Here is a 6,557-nt window from a genome sequence, read left to right on the forward strand (position 1 = left end):
GTCAAGTCGTATTACCACTGCTCCATTGGAGCTTATTCATAGTGATGTATGGATTTCTCCTTTATCTTCAATCAATGGAAGCAAATGTTATGTTATCTTTATTGATGATTTCTCTAGATACACCTGGCTATTTCCTCTAAAACTCAAATCAGATGTTTTTGAAACCTTTGTTAAATTCAATTGCTTGATAGAAAATTTATTTTCCCTTAAAATTAAACAACTTCAAACAGATGGGGGTGGTGAATACACCTTTCATAACTTTACTAAATTTCTGTCAACACATGGTGTTCTTCATCGAGTCACATGTCCACATACATCTCAACAAAATGGAGTTTCAGAAAGAAAACATAGGCATATCATTGAATCTGGTCTTAGTCTCCAAGCTCAATCCCACCTTTCTTCTAAATACTGGGTTGAAGCTGTCAGTACTGCTGTGTATCTCATCAATAGATTGCCTACCCCTACTCTCCAAAATTCAAGTCCTTTCACCAAACTCTACAATAAGGAGCCAGATTACACCTTTTTAAAACTTTTGGTTGTGCTTGTTATCCTCTCTTAAGACCCTATGCCAAACACAAATTGGAATTCAGAAGCAAACAATGCATCTTCCTTGGATATTGTACCCACCAAAAGGGTTACATGTGCCTTGATCCCATCTCCAATCGTGTATATGTCTCTAGACATGTTATTTTTGATGAATTGGTGCTCTCTACACAGAATAGAGCAACATCTTCATCCCCTAATGGATCAGATCCTTCCCCTACAGGTATTGTTCTCGATCCTTCTCATTTTTACTCTATGAATAATTCTGACTCTATTACTATTCACACCTCACCCCCAATCACCTTGCCTTCCCCAGCACAAGAACCTATTCTAAACAGTCCCCTGACTACCCCTACTGCCGAATTACTACCACCTACCCCTGATCCTATCCCCCACCTAGATCAATCCTTATTTCAGCTTTTGCCTGCACCTATTGAACCAGCCTCTCCTCATATTGTCACAAGATCTATGACTGGAAACTCCAAACCTAAGTCTTTTCCCAACTATCAGCTATTCCTATCCTTAAAATCAACCAAGCATCCACTAAAATCCTTTCATGCTACACCCTTGCCTTCTATCCCTACCACATTTGCTCAGGCTGTTTCTAACCCTAAATGGTTTGCTGCAATGGCAAGTGAACTTCAAGCTTTAGTTGACAATGGTACTTGGTCTCTCTGCCCTAGACCTTCACATCGAAACATCATCAAGAATAAGTGGGTTTTTCGGCTAAAGGAAAAATCAGATGGTACTATTGAAAGATACAAAGCAAGACTAGTGGCTAAGGGTTTCCAACAAAGAGATGGTATTGACTACACTGAAACCTTCAGTCCAGTTATAAAACCAGCCACTATACGGATCCTACTATCCTTAGCAATCCACTACAATTGGCCCCTCAAGCAATTGGATGTCTCTAATGCCTTCCTTCATGGTTACTTGAATGAAGAAGTCCTCATGGTGCAGCCTACTGGTTTTGTTGATGCAGCTTTTCCAGATCATGTTTGTAAGCTCAAAAAGGCCCTCTATGGTCTAAAGCAAGCCCCACGAGCTTGGTTTCATAGATTGTCACAAGCTCTTCTCCATCTTGGTTTTGTTGGATCCTTAGTAGATACCTCTCTTTTTATGCTTCATCAAGGCTCTGTTCATATTTACATACTGATATATGTTGATGATATCATAGTAACATGTACAGATTCATCTATCATGGAGACTCTTATCCACGGCCTTCAAATGGAATTTAAGTTGAAAGATCTTGGATGCCTTTCATACTTCCTAGGCATCCATGTCCTCCATGACAAAACTAGCTTACATCTAAATCAAGGTATATACATTATTGATTTACTTGATCGTGTGCAAATGCTTGGAGCAAAGCCCTATGCCGCACCCTACACTTCAAGCAAGAAGCTCACCATGCTTGATGGTGATACTCTACCAGATCCCACAACCTATCGTCATATCATTGGAGCTTTACAATACTGCACACTCACAGGACCTGACATAGCCTACACTGTCAATCAACTGTGTCAATTTCTCCATTGTCCAACTACAGAACATATGAAGGCTGCTAAAAGAGTTCTAAGGTATCTCAAAGGCACACTAGATCATGACCTTCACTTCACTCCAAGTCCTCTTCAACTTCAGGCATACTATGACTCTGACTGGGCAGGGGATCCTCTTGATCGCAGATCCACTACCGGGTATTGTGTTTTCTTCAGCTCCAACTTAGTATCTTGGCATGCCAAGAAGCAGCCTGTTGTCTCGAGATCTAGCACTGAGGCTGAATATTGTGCAATGGCCATTACAACTGCTGAACTCTCATGGCTTCGAATGCTACTCAAAGAATTGCAAGTTTCTCTCCATGATCCTCCTGTACTCTGGTGTGATAACATAGGAGCTATTGCTTTAGCTTCTAATCCCATCTACCATGCTCGTACCAAGCATATAGAAGTTGACTACCACTTCATCCGTGAGAAAATTCTTCACAAAGATCTTTGTGCTAGCTACATCCCAACTCAAGATCAATGTGCTGATATCTTTACAAAGGGCCTTACCTCCTCTCGCTTTCTTTTCCTCAGAGACAAACTCATGGTCACTCCCCCTCCCATTCATTTGTGGGAGGCTGTTAAGGAACCAATAGAGTCTATTTTATAGTTGTTCTTATCTTTTAGCATTATCCTTCTGGTTGTTCTTATCTCTTCCCTTTAATGTTCTAGTTGTATTTGTACTACTTGGATGTATTGAATTAGGTCTCCTAGTTTGTATAGTTTGGGTTTGTCAAACTTGATTACAATTGTAACTCTTTGCCTATATATACAATGAGAACGAAGCTGAACCAAAAGCAAGTTTCTTTGCTTTCTTTCACAAAATCCACCAATCTCCATCAAAAACCCAACTAGCCCATGATACCCACATCGCTACCAATTGTTAAGTGCTAAAATATTCATATTTTTAGCCCTTAACTTACATGTTTTAATCCTTTAGTTTTAGTTAATTTATGCCATTTTAGTTCTTTTATGTGTTTTCCTTGATTTTGTAGGTCATTTCAAGAAAAAGAAGTAATCTCAGAAGTTTTGGACTTAAAAGAGTTGTTTTGAGAATATGGAAGGCTTAGGTAGTGCGACCAATCTCAGGAGAGCTGCGATCAAGCGCACTACAGGCGAGGACCACAATGCGCAAGGCACCTGCGATCGAGCGCTAGCACACAAGGATCGATCGCAGACCTGCGATCGATCGCACACGAGCTGTGATCAAGTGCACCCGTGCGCGATGGGCAAGTCAGTCGCCAGCCTTATTATGGAAAGTGTAACTTTTTGGGTTTTGTAACTTTGTGTGAACTAGGGTTCAAACCCTTCGATTTTTAGGTTTTTAGAGTATTCCTAAGGCTTATAAATAGACCCTTAAGCCTCTAGAATAGACACACTTCCCAAGGAGAAGAATTGGAGCTCTTCAAGTTTCGGGTTTATTCTTTTCCTTTCTTTTATTTTCTTCTATGAAGATGTTTAACATCAAACTTATGTGTAACTAATTTATTTAGTAGGACTAGATTGAAGCCCTAGTTATGTTTAGTTAATATTCAATATTGACACATTTCTGATGATCATGTTGTGGTATTTAACTTGATTAATTCATACTTTCATGAATTCCTCATATGTGTGTGCCTGATTAAATATGCATGTGGCATGGACTAGTTAGCGAAATCAATTTGGATGACCGAGTCATGGGTTTAACAAAGTAACACAAGAAATCCACACCAAATTCTTGAGTTAATCAACATAAGGAACCGGGAGTAGACACCCATGCCCCAGGCCTTGTTAAGTGCTAAAATATTCATATTTTCAACTCTTAACTTACATGTTTTAATCCTTTAGTTTTAGTTAATTAGGCCATTTTAATTCTTTTTTGTGTTTTTCATACTTTTGTTGGCTTTTGGAAGAAAATGAAGTAAATCTGGAAGATTTGGGCTCAAAGAGAGAAAATGAGAAAAGTGGGAGCCCCTGACACTACGATCAATCATAGATTCCCTGCGATCGATCGTAGTACCAGAGAAGACAAAGCATGAAGCGGCCACGAGCGCTCGAGCGCACAACAGAAGAGGCTCAATCGCAGATGTACGATCTAGTGCACATGGGTTGCGATCGATCGCACCTGTGCGCAGAAGACACATCGAAGCTGTGGCCAGAATAGTAGTATTTCCATATTAGGGTTTTCTAACTCCAAATTGTAATAGGTTTGAAACTTACGAAATTCCTAGGTTTACTAGTTTGTCAAGGACTTCTGAAGCCTATAAATAGATCCTTAAGCCACTAGAGTAAAGAGGCCTGGGAAGGAGAAGAATTGGAGCTCTCAAGTTCAAGTTTCGGGTTTATTCTTTTCCTTTATTTTATTTTATTTTATGAAGATGTTAAACATCAACTTAATGTATAACTAATTTAATTAGTAGGGCTAGATTGAAGTCCTAGTTATGTTTAGTTGATATTCAATATTGGTGCCCTTGTGATGATCTTGTTGTGATATCTAAATTGATTAATTCCTGATTTCATGAATTCCTCATATGTGTGTGCCTGATCAACATGTGTATGTGGTATGTACTAGTTAGTTAAATCAATTTGGATGACCGAGTCCTGGGTTTAACATAAGTAACAAAAGAAATCCACACCGGGTTCTTGGGTTAATCAACATAAGGAACTGGGAGTAAACACCCATGCCCTAGGCCTCAAAGCCCTACCTTTTTATCATTATCAACTTAAATCCAATCTCTTGTTTTGTTCTACTTTGGGAATTGATTTTAGACAAGATTCAGCAATCCTTGTGGGAATGACCCCGTATTTGCACACTACACTACTATGTTGACCTCGTGGACTTGAACGTAAAACATCAAATTATTTGCCTATTAATTTAGGTGGGTAATTAAGAACAACAGGTCTCATGTGTTTGTCAATTTCCACAGAATTATGCTTTCTTAAAGAACAACTTAGTATACACCCATGCTAAATCCTTTTAAGAAAGAAAAAAATTAGAGTAAACACCCATGCCAAATTCATTTCTTAGGGAAATCAATAGCTTAAAGAGTAGACACCCATGCCCTTAGGTTGACAAGCATTAGATATACATAACATGATCAAAGCATTGGCATATTGATATATTATCTAAATATAATTAGTGGTGGATGTCAAAGCCCTACCTTTTCATTATTATCAACTCAAATCCAATCTCTGTTTTATTTTACTTTTGAAATTTATTTTAGACAAAATTTAGCAGCCCTCGTGGGAATGACCCCGTACTTGTACCCTATACTACTATGTTGACCTCGTGCACTTGCGGGTAAAACATACAATTATTTTCCTATTAATTTAGGTAGATATTTGTAACAACAAGTTTTTGGCGCCGTTGCCGGGGATTGCGGCGAATTTTGCTCAGAATTATTTTCCTTTAGTTGTGTTATTTTAATTTTCAATTTTCAATTTTGTTTTTATCAAAAATCAAAAATATTTTCCGTTTTTCTTAACCTTTTATGTTTTCTGTTTCAGGTTTGCAGACTTGCGATTCTGTTACTGTGATCGAGCATCTGCTGAGTGCGATCGAGCACATTGCGATCAAGCGCACTAACCTGTGATTGAGCGCAATTCCAGGGAGCATCTTGACAAGCAACACTGAAGCTGCTTTGATTGAAAAGACAATTCAATTGATGCAAGGTCGTCGATCACAAGATTCAACTATCATTCCACTCAGTCCTGAAATTGTGCGGACAATTCAACAATGACCTAGAGACAAAGAAGAAGAAGAAGAAATTGAGAACATAATGGAAGATTTGCAAGAGAACCCACCAATAGTGCCAAGACCACTAGAGGCAAATCCACCACTGGTGCGGAGACCGATGAAGCAGGCGTTCGTCCCAACGAACCTCAACCAGCCATCATGCATAGCATATCAACCGGAGGTGGAAGGCAACTATTATATTTCTCCTCAAATCCTCAATGCATTGACTCACTTCAGGGGCACAACTACTGAGGATCCTAACTTGCATCTTAAGGAGTTCTTTTATCTATGCAAGCTGCAACACATCCAAGGCCTAACTCCAGAGAGACTCAGGTTAATCCTCTTTCCCTTCTCTTTGAAAGATAATGCTAAACTGTGGTATAATTCTTTGCCTGTAGATTCCATCCATACATTGGAAGAATTAGCCACCAAGTTTCTGAAGAAGTTTTTCTCAGCTCAAAAGACAAGACAGCTTAAAAGGGAACTTCAGATGTTCCAACAAAGAGATGGAGATCTTTTCTTTGAGGCATGGGATCACCTCAATTCACTGCTTCTCAAGTGCCCACATCACAACATCCCTCAAGATGATCAAGTTCAAATTTTCTATGAAGGTTTAGATGATACTAACAAAGGGATGGTTGATTTGGCTTGTGGAGGAGCACTTATGGAAAAGAGTAGTGAGGAAGCAATGGAGCTTTTTGAAACACTAAGTGAGCATTACCAACAATTCCGCTCTAGATGAAGGCGAGGAGTAAAAAGCA

This window comes from Corylus avellana, chromosome ca3 (genome assembly GCF_901000735.1).
Source record: "Corylus avellana chromosome ca3, CavTom2PMs-1.0".
Lineage (NCBI taxonomy): Eukaryota > Viridiplantae > Streptophyta > Magnoliopsida > Fagales > Betulaceae > Corylus > Corylus avellana.